This window comes from Myotis davidii, unplaced genomic scaffold (assembly GCF_000327345.1).
Source record: "Myotis davidii unplaced genomic scaffold, ASM32734v1 scaffold111, whole genome shotgun sequence".
Classification (NCBI taxonomy): Eukaryota; Metazoa; Chordata; class Mammalia; order Chiroptera; family Vespertilionidae; genus Myotis; species Myotis davidii.
Genome location: NW_006284347.1, coordinates 2,355,823 through 2,368,644, shown reverse-complemented (window position 1 = coordinate 2,368,644; position 12,822 = coordinate 2,355,823). Strand labels below are relative to the sequence as shown.

The 12,822-nt window shown below is 51.6% G+C and overlaps 1 protein-coding gene and 1 long non-coding RNA gene across 13 annotated transcripts in view; one reads left to right on the top strand and one right to left on the bottom strand.

The window, feature by feature from the left end:
• ERC2 (ELKS/RAB6-interacting/CAST family member 2) overlaps positions 1 to 12,822 on the top strand; it is an 861,660-nt gene that overhangs the window by 812,739 nt on the left and 36,099 nt on the right. The window lies entirely within an intron of this gene.
• LOC107184835 lies at positions 6,514 to 9,607 on the bottom strand. Its single transcript, XR_001515743.1, has 2 exons — positions 8,968 to 9,607; positions 6,514 to 7,301 (listed from the first exon to the last, which is right to left on the bottom strand). It is a non-coding gene; the product is annotated as an uncharacterized LOC107184835 (long non-coding RNA).

The window sequence follows — 12,822 nt, the reverse complement described above, 5'->3', positions numbered from 1 at the left end:
TCGACCCGCGTTCTCCGTGAGAGGAAGGGGGGCTTTCAGCCACTCTAAGGCTTCTACTGACAAGGTGCAGAGGGAGCCTGGAGGCACCGCATGCTCCATCTGCTCACGGCTGTGCCAGCGCCTCCTCTCCGCGATCACACTGAGCCTTGAAGACCCTGAGCCTGCGAGGCGTGGACGACGTGGCCAGGGTCACCCAGGTGGTCAGAAGTTGATCGGGTTCTGGAACTTCCACTCACAGCCATTTGGCTGGGAAGCCTGACCCTCCCCTCAACATGTTAGCACCTCTGGTACCCATTTCTCTTTCCGGAAGGCGCTCTGGCTTTTGCCTGAGACACGTCTGAGCGCCTGGCGGTGGAGCGGGGACGTGGCTTCCTCGCTCGGGTCCTGCCCGGCTCCGCTCTGTGCGCAGGCCTGTTCCTTCCTTAATTTAAAGCTCAGATGTGCTCAAGCTGGAGCTGATAGGGTTTCTGTGCCGGTGGAGACAATGAAAACGCATTGCTGGCATGGTTTGAATTAAAGGAGAATTTCCCGTTTTTCATAAACATTTACAGTAGTTGTGGATGCAGAGTTGAAAGGTTTAGGGTTTTGGTGTTTAATTAGAAACAAATGCCCTTTACGGTCCTGTTAGCAAGGGCGGCAGGTCTCAGATTATTAGGATTATTCCTATTATTTGTGCCTGTGTTGCGATTGTTTTCCGTGGCGCCTGGTACGGACTTCCCCAAGGTGGCTGGTGTGGTGGCGGGGAGTAGGGCCCACAGAGTCGCTGGTGAGGTTTCTGTCTGGGAGCCAGAGCTCTGGGTCTGCTTGGGGCCCCCGCCTCGCAGGCTCCCTTCCTTCCTTGCCAGGGCCCTGGGAGCTAAAGGCTTAGAGGCAAAGTAGCTAGCTGCCGCCTTCCTCGAGCCCCACCCCCACCCCCACCCCCCAGAGAGATGTGGGCCAGCCCTGAGAACCCAGGCTGTGGAGAGGAGGCTGGCCATGCCCCTGGGCAAAGCCCTAAGCCCTAAGTCTTGGTTGAAAACAAGGGCGGCCTGCAGCATGAAGCACATGTGTGGAAACCCAGCTTCCTGGGAAGCAGGGGGGGTGTGGGGGCGGGGAGATCACAACCATGCAGCTTGCAAGTGCCTTTATTTTGCCCTGATGGCGATTCCTAGGCTGCCCAGGCAGGAGCGGGAGAAGAAAGAACCAATCCCAGTAGCCTGAGACGCTTCCTACCCGGGAGAGGGTGTCATCCATTCGGTGTCTCCTGAACACAGGCCTGTGTCTGCTGCCACAGCCCTAAGAGGCCCGCTCTCATCCCATCAGGCCCTCTCTGAACCCCTGTCTTCAAAACCATAATACAAGGATGGGAAATGCCTGAAAGTCCTTTCTACTGGTGAGGTTATGGTGAGCTCCGCTGCAGCAGTGTTGTTGAGTGTTTGCTGATAAAGAGGCCATCTAAGTTATCTCATAAGCAATTTAAGAGGTCAAAGAGGTTTATAGCCAGAGTGTCCTTAGAAGCACTTCAATAGACCAGTCCCATTTTACAGATGGAATGACTGAGGAGGAAAAGGGAGGCGCTCACCCACAGGATCACGGGTGACCTGGCTTAGCCAGGTCCGGGAGGCGGCATTCTCTCTCAGTATACAGACTCGGGCATACTTTGCGTTATCTCCTCTCGGATGGATTGAGGCACTTCTGGGAAGACATTCAGTCTTCACTGTCAGAGACTAAGCTGGATTATATGATTTCCTCCACAAAACTGTGATAACAACCCTCTTCCATGATTTCATATTTAGAAAATCTGAAAATGTGGAGAGCGGCTACAGCGTTTGGACAGGTTCAGGCCTCATACTAATGAGAGGGCACAGTCCGCTCGTGGCAAAGCCACGTGCAGGTCCCAGCTTGGAGGGCAAAGCCCTCCCAGCACAATTATAGCCAAAGGCAAGGTTATAAGCTTGACCTTATGATCCGAACCTGTGGTCCCAGGTGGCGGAGTGATGTAGGCTGCAGGAGGTGCAGCAAGTGCTGCCAAAACAAAGCTTGATGGAGCTCTCAGGTCCATGTAACTAAGTAGATTGGAAACTCGGAGAACGTTGTAAACATCTTGACCACGCCCTGGCTTTGCCTCCTGGGATCCAACTATAAAATAAAGACTCGGCTTACAGGCTGTGGCACTGTCTCTCCATCCAAGGACAGCTATATTCTCTTGTCTGATTTCTTTAATCCTTCACCACGCCCCCCTCAGGTTCACCACTGGCCGTGCTGGACATGGTTCATGAAAATGCTAACAACTTTAAAGCAGAAACTAAAAGTCATCCATATTCCTACCTTCTAAAAAGACACTCCCATGACTATGAGTATATTTTGGTCTCTTGTCCTCTTTTTTTTTTTTTAAACTTAGAAGATTAGACTTTAAATGATGGCCTGGCTGGGAGGTTTGGGTCTCAGCACCATCCTTTTCTAGCTGTGACCTGAAGCCAGTTACTTAATCCCGAAAAGCCTCCATGTCCTCATCATGTTCTCCTGAGGATTACTAGTAAACAGGATTATTAATGTGGGACGTTCAGCACCGTGTTCGGTGCATTTTAATAACTTGCCATTGTTATCATCATAAGAAAAACAGAAAAAAATCTGGAAGCCCCACAATCATAACAACACAGAATTATTAAGTTACAAAAGTCAAAACAAATGACACTAAAGAAGAGAAATGATTGCAAATTATTCAGCCACTCAATACAAGAATTCATTCAGTTGGTCACTTTTTAACCTTAGTTTCTAAATCTATTTGACAATTAAAAAATAATTTTTAAGGAAGAGATTCTTAGAAAGCAACAACTTCAAAAAGCCAATGTATCTCCTGCCTAGAGGAAAACTCCCCTCAAGTGTTTCTATAGCGACAGAAACATGGCTGTGGATGTGGCATTATGGGACATATGTGCCCACGAGGCATTGCCAGAGGTCCCTTTCTTTGCTCTTTCTCTCTCTTTTTCAAATTCACGGGTGGGGTAGGTTCCACCAGGCTATTTTAATAGAACAAAGTCATATAATGAACTTTTTCACATAAAATGCATTTTTCCATGATTCAGTCACTGTACCTTGTTTACAAAGCTCATAAAAACGGTAGATTAAATGGGTCCCTTTCTCTAGTGTGCAAACGTCCAGACTCCTCAAAGCCAGAAGAGGAGAATGAGGGGGAGGAAGAGGGAGGAGAAGGCAATAAACGGACGGGGGAGCAGGACAGTGCAACGTGAACAGGAAAACTGTGCATGGCTGTGGAAAATCGGAGAGGGATTTTCCGGAGCGGAAGGGGCAAGCCTTGCGACCTGCCCCCCAAGCCCACCCCTGGCCAAGGTCAACTTAGATGCAGACTTGCTAAGACCATGGAAATCATGCCACACAGCAGACTCCGCTTTCAGACTGTGGAGACTGGGCCCTGGGCACCAGGATGCCCTTTCTCCGTACTTTGAGAGGCCCGATTCCTCCAAGACAGGAGCCTGCTCTTGGAGGTGCAGAGAACTTGTGCGTGCATTGGAGCTGGGTAGGCTTGAGGACAAGAGTAGATTGGGGGTTACAGATATAGGCCCAGGGGGTATGTTTCAAAACACTTCCCCAACAGGAAAAAAGAAGACGAAGGAGAAGGAAAAGTAGGAGATGAGGGAGAAGAGGAAGGAGGAGGGTGGTACGGGAAGCAAATGTAGCCACTTCTTGATAACTGTGGATAGGGATGGGCATATGGCGATGGTGATGCTTAATTTCATGTGTCAACGTGACTGGACCATGGTGCCCAGGTATTTTCCAACATTATTCTGGATGTTTCTGTGAAGGTGGTGATTTTTGTTTTTGCTATTTTGTTTTTTGGGGGGAAGTGAGATGAACATTTAAATAAGTGGACTCTGAATAAAGCAGATTGTCCTCAATAACAAGAGTGGGCCTCATCCCATCAGTTGAAGGCCATAATGAAACACAGATTGACCTCCCTTGAGCAAGAACGAATTCTGCCTGAGTCTCCAGCCTACTGGCCTCTGCCCTCAGATTTTAAACTCGCCAAGCCTCCATTATCCTGTGAGAAAATTCCTTCAAATATGTCTTTCTATCCATCTCTCTACCTATCTATATTCATCTCTAGACACACACACACACACACACACACACACACACACACCTTGTTGGCTCAGTTCCTCTGGAGAACCTTGGCTAAACAGAGCTTCACTATCTTATTTTGTTGAGTAGTGCGTGCTTGGACATTTGGAAATCAGGTGGACCTGTGGCCGAATCCTGTCCTCATCCCACCAGAGGTGTTACTCTGGGTAAATGACTGACCTTTCAGACTCTCAGGCTCCCCACCTGCAACAAGGGACCATTCTTAGTACCTATTTCATGGAGTTTGGAGAGAATTACATGAGGCGATGGGTATAATCTAATTCACATAGTTATTTATGCACTGATCCAACAAATATTTACTGTACACCATCCCTAGTATTGTAGTTATGACACTGAATACAAAAAGATGAGACGCCCTACCCTTGAACAACTTAGATTTCCCTGGAGAAGATGTAACTAAATGGGATCATGACACTCCCAAACATATGAGCACAAACTGGAATAAGGAGTTTGATGTAAAGACCATGATTCTACGAGAGTTCAGAGCAAAGAAATATGACCAGGAGCGGGGTCTTCAGGGAGGGCACCCTGGAGGCAGTGATGCTTGAGCTGCAGGGGAACGGGGGTGGGGTGGTGGGGTGGGGAGGAGAATGGGTGGTGCAAAGCCCTGAAGACAGAGGGAAGGAGCAAGAAGGCCTGGGGAGGGGGAGGGCGCATGAGGCCAGTGAGATCACAGCGGCCAGAGGCACACAGGGACCGGGCCGGACTGGGCCAGGCTGGAAGTCCTGTTAAAAAGTATGTGAGTTTAAAATCTGATGGCAGAGGCCGGGCAGGCTGGAGACTCAGGCAGAATTCCTTGCTCAGGGGAGGTCAGTCTGTGTTCGATTAAGGCCTTCAACTGATTGGATGAGGCCCACCCTTGTTATTGAGGATAGTCAACCTTATCTCTGAGCCTCAGTTTCCCCATGTGGAATGTAAGAGTACCTGACCTAAGGGCCTTGCAGGGCAGCTGTTTGGTGACAGTAAAATGTCATGGAAAGGGTTTTCTACTAACATTGTGTGTGTGTGTGTGTGTGTGTGGTCTCTACCAAGCTTCTTCAGCTGTCTTGCTGCTCGCTGAGGGCAGGGCCCTGAGCACTGAGCCTGTCTTTAGAAAGGCGCATGATCTGTAAGCAGCTGGCCCCCCAGAAAGCATGGCCAGCAGGCAGCAGCCCACAGGACCTCCATCTCATGCCACTTACTTCCCCTGGACCTCGGCCCAGTCACCTTTATCTCTGAGCCTCAGTTTCCCCATCTGGAATGCAAGAGTACCTGACCTAAGGGCCTCGCAGGGCAGCTGTTTGGTGATATCAGAGCTCATGAATGTGGAATGACTTTGAAACGTTACAAAAGCGCTGGGGGGAAAAAAGGTAAGGCGGTGTTTGCTGCGCATCTGGCTCCCACATTGTCTCAGGCATTCTGCTGTGGGAGTGCAGCCTCCGAGACGGCTGCTGAGCTGCAGGGGTAGGCCTGGGTCCCCCGCAGTAAGGAGAAGAACTTTAGATCATGAGGATAACCAGGGCGTGACACTCTACCCTCCACTGAGTCCTTTTGCAAACGGGACCCCACTTGATCTGCAGGCCACACTGGAGGCAGGCCAGAGATCGCATTCCCATTTCCCAGACAAAGAGATCCCACCCCGGGGCGGTAGTGGGGAACCCAGGCCCCAGCTCCTGTCTTGCGCAGCCAAATTGAGATCTCTGTTTTACAACAGTAAGTGTGGATCATAGAGTTTTAAACCCGGGACTATGTTAGAGATCAACAAATGGATTTTTTTTTTTTGGCCTTCAGGCACTGTGTCTTAAACGTGTGATCTTATTGCCAAGATTTAAGAATTTGGTGCTTCATTTTTTTTTTTTTAAAGAAAAGAGGTTTTTAGTTTCTCTTGAGAAATGGACAGTCTGGCCCTAAGGATCTCCATTTCTGAGAAGCGGCATTGGCTGGGCCAGGGCGGCGGCTGCCCTGCAGGAGGTGAGGCGCTCTCCCAGCTTCCCACTATCCTTTCCATGTCCCTGAGGGGACGGTTGCCGCCTGGTGCCCAAGTAAACTCGTACATGTGTGACCCTGATCTCAACCAATTTCCTCACTTAGCAACAGGGACGTTGATTCCAGAGAGGCCACGTGACCTATCAAAGGACACACAGCTTTCGGATGCGAGGCTTGGCACCGAGAGTTGGGGTGCCTTCACTCCCCGCTCAGCCCCAAGTCATCTCCTTGCTGACGCACTAGCAAGGCTCCCTCATGGCCATTTCTTTTCTGTTCTTGGCGTTCCTGACCAGAAGAGAAGGCGCAAATGTGGCAGATGGAGGGACGGGCCAATCAGGAGTAAGTGTGTAGACAGAGTTAAGGGAGAAAGGTCCACGTCACTTATGCAAAGAACCCAAGTCAATCAACAATATTTAATCCCTTTATCTCCTGAAAGGATTAACAAAGCTATCACTTGGTAGAGAACCACCAAATGACTTATTAGCCCAGGGTAACGGAAAGGAGGAAAATGGGTGTGTCTCCCGGAGGCACTACTGTGCTGTGCAGGGCCCTCCCCACCCTCCCCAGGTGGCCTGCTTGCAGAGGATCCATCTCCTGTGGGTGCTCCCATAAGCCGGTTGCCGGAGTGCCTGGGCCGTCAGGCACGTGCATCTAAATCCTGGGCTTTGTATTCAGGCAGAGCCTCCTGCTGTCTGTGAAATTGGCCACGAGCTGCTTCCCTGGCCCCACTGCAGACCCATCAGGTCCTCCTTAGGCATCCCCATCCTGGCCGAGGCCCCACAGCCTGAAGGTCCCCGGCCTCGTCTCACCCCATCCTCCAGAACAGAAAGCTCTGGGCGGGGACCCCGGAGGACTGACTTCTTTGCCAGCTGTGCCCCAACTAACCCAACGCTGGGTGTGCCCCGAGGTCTCTAGGCTCACGTGCTTGCAGAGGGGCTTAGAGGGGACCTCCTTCCAGAGCAGAAACCCTTTGGTCTGACCATTCCTTTGGCTTGACAAGGACCCACGCCCCATGCCCAGTGCCTGCAGCATCCGGCCTCCAGGCCTGCTCCCCGTGGAGACTGTGCTGCCTGGTTTTTCTCCTTCCTCGGTCTCGGGAAGTTCCTGGGGACTGAGCGAGGCTCTCCTGCCGCAGAGGGGTTGGTGTGCTGCCCGCGGAGGGAGCGTTCATCTTCATTATTTCCAAAGAGGAGCTGCTGGGGCAACAATGAGACATTTTATGAGAAAGAAGACCTTAAACTGGTTTTCATTAAGCGGGGCTTGATGGAGGCGAACCGGAAACATCCATTGGAGCAATGGCAGCCTTTCAAAGCCCCCCTGCAGAAACGATAAGCTATAAAAACAAATGGCCCGGCAACAGAACAAAAAACAAGGCTCCAGGAACATTTGCCGGCAGCAAACACAGCCGCTGGGCCCTGCCCTGCCTCTCGGACACTGAACCGTTGGGACCAGGCAGACCTAGAACGTAGCAAAGCCGGGGTGCTCCCCCACCTCAGGACAGTCGGTGGTGGGGGGCTGGACAGAAGCAGGGCCGGGTGAGTGGGGAAAGGGTCCCGGGTGGCAGCAGAATGACCAAGATCGGGACAGCTAGCGTTGGCTTGGTGCCAGGCACTGAGAGCCCTCTGCCTGTGTCCCGCCATCTCCTGACTCTCCGACAGACATGCACTATCATTGACTTTTGCAGTAGAAAGAACAGAGGCTCAGAGATGTGGAGAAGGCCCCATTATTGAATGGAAAACACAGGACTCAAACTCTCATGCCATCGGGAGTGCCACAACCACCTGTGAGCCCACCTCCTGTGAGGAAATAAGTGTGGACTTAAACTGGCACTTGGGCCTCAGGAGAGGGAGTCTCAGAAAGCATCGAGCCCAAAGTCCTCATTTCCCATGTAAGTTGGAGTGACAGAGCTGGGGGTGGGGACACTGCTCTCGGGTTTCAGAGACCTGGGCACACACAGGCCTGCCTCTCTCGCCCCTCACTGGCTGGCTGTGCTCAGCTGGTTCCGAGCCCCCACTGAGCCTCAGTTTCCTCATCTGGGAAATGGGAGGAGCCACAACACCTGGCTTGATTAGTGTCGTCGTGAGGGCTAAGTAAGATCCAGTCTAAAATGTTCATTGAGAAACGTCTGTGCCAGATGTAACAGTGAACAAATACCCGAACATCCTCACTGGGCCTGGAATCTCGTGGAGGAGACAGACAATAAATATGAGAAATAAAGAAATGATGTCCGAATGTCAGAAGACAGTATAAGCGACAGAGAAAAATGCAGCCCAGAAGGGGCGGGGGCGGGAGTGAGGAACAGCCTTACTAGTGTGATCAGGAGGGTCTCGTTGACATGTTACGGAGAGCAGAGACGGGCGGGCAGAGGTGAGGAACCGGTGCTCTGGCAGAGGAGCCAGTCTGGTCTGGAAGGAGCGGCCCTGAGACCAGAAAGCGCCCTGCTCAGCACCTGGCCCCTGAGGACCTGCTGTCTTTGTCATTCTTGTTTTCATTACATCAATTAACAAGGGAGCCCCCCACCCCATCTGAAGCTTCTCTTAGTCCAGCTTCCCTAGGGAGGTGGTGATGCTGCCTGGCTCCAGCCCACTGGGTCCCCACTTCCTGCTCTACCTTCCTGTTCTCCATTCCCTTCTGCAGTAGTTATGGGGGCTGCTGTGTGTGCTCGGAGACCCTGAGGAAGGCACTGGAGATGGGGTGAGGAGACTCTGGCCCCCTAAATGGGGTTCTCTGGCTCCCCTGCCCCATGGATTCCCCGGGAACAGGGGGCTCCCACCTCCCCAGCCCTGCTCTGAACCAGAACCCAGAACCCAGGGCTGTGCTTCTTATGAGAATGACAGGAGGTCCCTGCCTAGTGGGTCCTACCTCGGCGCCGCGGGCAGGAGTCCATCTGGCATCCGCTGTTCTTCATGGGACGCCTCCCCTTCATCCCATTCTCTGTACTGTTTTTGCTCCCCGTGACACACAGAAACTCTTTCCTGAGGGCAGCGATTTGCTGATGCTGAGTGTTCCTTGGGGAAGAAATTGCCAGTGGGAGAAAGTTGTCCTTGGCATTCCACCTACAGGATGTCCTGCTCCTCAGATGCTCAGGCCTGATGCTCCCTGTGACCCGTCCGCCTGACCCGTCATGCAGCCTGAGCCTTCACTGCTTTGCAGAAATGCAGCAGGACATCCGTGCCCACAGCATGTCCTCTGGCTCCCTGCTTCTCACCACACCCTCCTTGGCCCTCCCCAGCAGTCACCGAATAGGATCTGGAGCTTGGAGTGTGCACAGGAAGGTGCGAGATTGGAGGACAGGAGCCCCGTGGGGACGCTCTGTGGGAGTCTAGGACAGAGACGTGGCAGCGGTGACAGTGAGGATGAGAAGCAGGCACCACTTCCCGGAGACATTCTGAAGATGAAAGCAGCCAGGCTCGGTGACTGGCTAGGGGACAGAGGAGAAGTCCTTTGGAGGAAGCACTTCTATAGCCATAAAAGTGAAGCCAGTAATACAGACAAAAGCGCAATACAACGGACCAGAGAAGCAGGAGCTGTCCTATACTATGTGGCTCAAATAGAACAATGACAACCACAAAAGTATATACCTGCCGTAAAGACTAACATGGATGTCCAATCTAACATCTGGAACTAATCGCAGCCTTGGGCAAGGTAGTTAAACTTGCTGAGATATATCTCATCATTGCTTGATGGAGATAACAATGAGTCCTATCTCCTAGGGTCGTTTGAGGATGGATGGGGGCATAGCCACAGCACTAAGATGCTTTGTACATTGTTGTGTTGAGTGATGGTCATTATTGCAGTCTCCCCCCATCCCCCACGCCACTCTCCTTGCCCAGGTAAGGATCTCAGAAGTGGTTCTTTGACTTTAAAATTATGTCTTTAACAAATTCAAGGAATATCAAGCAAGGAGCCAGCATTTGGCAAACATTTTGGAATTCAGATGTACCCGAATGACTCTGCTAGTGCGAGGAAAACAACCCCTAGGGGACAGTTCGTAGAGGGGTTGGTAGGGGGTGGGGAAGTCAGGGACCTGGTAGGTGGGGAAGGACTGACCTCTTCACAGCCAGAAGCAAAGGGTGGATGTAGAATTGGGCAGGGAGAGGGGAACAAATGGCACATCCGTCACTGATAAAAGGCTGTCGTTGAGGCCCAATAAACCTAGTAGTTGGTCACCAGGCCAGATGTGTGAGTGGGAAGGTGGCCTCTTTCCCATCTGCTGAGCACTAGCCCAGCCCAAGCCAGAAAGCCCTGGAGCTCAGGAGGGGGTCTGGATCTAATGTGGAGGCTGAAACCTGGGGCTTGGAGGACCGAAAGTCCCAGGCGGATCTGGTGGTAACCAAAGGCCCACATGACTTGCTAAAGAAACCTCTTGCCTGCCTGCAGTTCCTGCTGTGTAGACAGTCTTGTGTAGACCCCCACCGCCTAGCCTTGCCCAACCATTGCTGACTGGATGAGGGTTGGCCACCTTATCACCAGGGTAGTGACCTGCAAACTGGCTTTGCAGGAACTGATGAAGTGGGCCAGTCAGGTTCTTGTCTTTGGGAATATGAATTGAGGAGAGAGGGTGGATTTGCAGTGAGAAGTAAGGCTGCAAGGTTGGCGAGGCAAGAGAGGCCAGGGCAGCCATGACGTGCAAGCTGAAGTTATGAGGCGGCAGAACAAGTGAGGGACCAGAACTGGGTCAGCAGGGACACTCAAAGAGCACAGAGACACAGCAGTAGAGAAGAGTTTCCTGCTTCCCCCACCAATTCCTGATGCTTCTCCAGGCCCTCTGGACCAGCAGCATCCTTCCCCACACTCCTCAGTCCCCATGCTTCTCCAGGCCCTCCGGGGAAGCAATGTCCTTCCCCAAACTCCCGTTTTTCTCAATTTAGCTGACGTGCCTCCTTGACTCTTCCAACCAAAATTGACCTCAGGCTGCTTCACCTACAGGCCCCACCATCCTGGTCTTCTCCAAGGGAAGGGAAGCTGGAGGGAAGCCAGCCTCCAGCCCGCCGAGGCAGGGCGACCTTGTTTATACCGCACTGGAGCGGAGTTGGGGAACACAGCAGTGACCTGGCCACTCACTCATCTTTATGAGAACGTCCCCCACATGGGAGCCTTCCCTTTTCATCAGGATGTTTTTCTTGATGTCCAGCCGAAGCATTCCCATCTTTTATTTCTTCCTATTAGTCTACGCTCTGGCCCTCGATGTTTCTGGCTGATAGGAACCCTGTCTCCCTGCAGCTCTCCCTCGGAGTTCAGATTTTTGACTGCTTACGCGTGGACAGCCCTTTGCTGTTTCTCTCCTCCCAAACAACTCCTCAGCAGCCTCTGCTGTTTGCTCAGCCTCGCTCCCCCATTCCTCCCGGAGACGGAGGTCTGATGGAGTTCAGGGACAGATGGAAGGACAGATTAGACACAGCAGGCGCAGGAAGTCAGCAAGGCAGGCCCGGAGAGGGGACCCTCTCCAGCTTGCAAAGTATAACTGGGGAGATAGACGCTTTGAGCAGATATGGGACCTAGGAGACCACCCTGTGGCCAAAGACCAGGAGGGACCCCTCTAGAGAGTATTTCCTAAGGGACAGAAGCCGAGAGTGACTGTATACGATTGAGTAGGAAGACCAGCTGCCTTTCTGGATGGAAATAGGATGCAAAAGGAAGATAAATACTGGCCACAGTGGAATCCATTAGAAGACTTGGAGAAGTCTTTGAACATTCCTTTTGGTGTCAGGCAAGAGATATCGGGTCTGCTGTTAGGCAAGGTGTAGGTCCCCTTGAAGTTGACAACAATTTGGATGAAAAAGGTGGCCCACAGCAGCTATCGGTGAGAAGGGGCAAGTGAGAAAATGATTTGGGTGCACCATCTCCCCCTCTCCCCCCCGTTCTTGGTATGTCACTGCTAGAATAAGTCCCTGGGGAAGTGGAGTTTGGTGGCATGTCATGGAGTCACTGAGTGTCATGTTTTCATGGGATGAAAGGGAGAGAGAGAGAGGGAGAGAGAGAGAGAGAGAGAGAGAGAGAGAGGAGATGAATTTGGGTCCTGATAGTACCTATAGTTAGGAGTCAGAAAACATTTGCTACAGATGCCATTCCTCTTCTCTCTCATGGTTGGTGTCACCGATACCTCCCAGCTCTCTTTTCACTGAGCCGTGGTGAATAGAGTTCACTAGGCAGCCAGGGCCAGCACATCTCTAGATGAGCACTCTTAGATGAGACATATTTGCCATCTTCGGCAATGTCCTCTCTTTGATGCAGTCTTCCACAGCCTTCAATTTAGCAGTAAAGGGGCAAAGAGAGCGGCGACCCCTGTTTAGCTATACTGAAAAGAACCAGAATTGACGTCTCCTGCAGGCTATAGGGGAGAGAAGCTGGCTTCATCATATACAAGCCCTGTGATCTTGGATAAATTAGGTTCTCTGACTCTCAATTTCCCCAACTATATATCAGATGGGCTCCAAGATATTGACTTATGCAGGATTGCTGTGAGGAATAAAGTTGGTGTTTGTCATTGCTTTTCACCGGGCCTGCAAAATGGTAGGTGCTCAGCAAAGGGTAGGTTGGCACACAAATTGAGGAAACCCTTCAAAGTCATTCAGGACTACCCTCTCGATTGCGTGTGTTTGGGACTGAGTTAATGCAAACAGCATTGACTTGGTGCATGAGCACCCTGACCTGTCTATTTTCAATGTTTGTGAAATGAATCAGGGCAAAAATTCCTGCTTGGATTATTATCTGGGA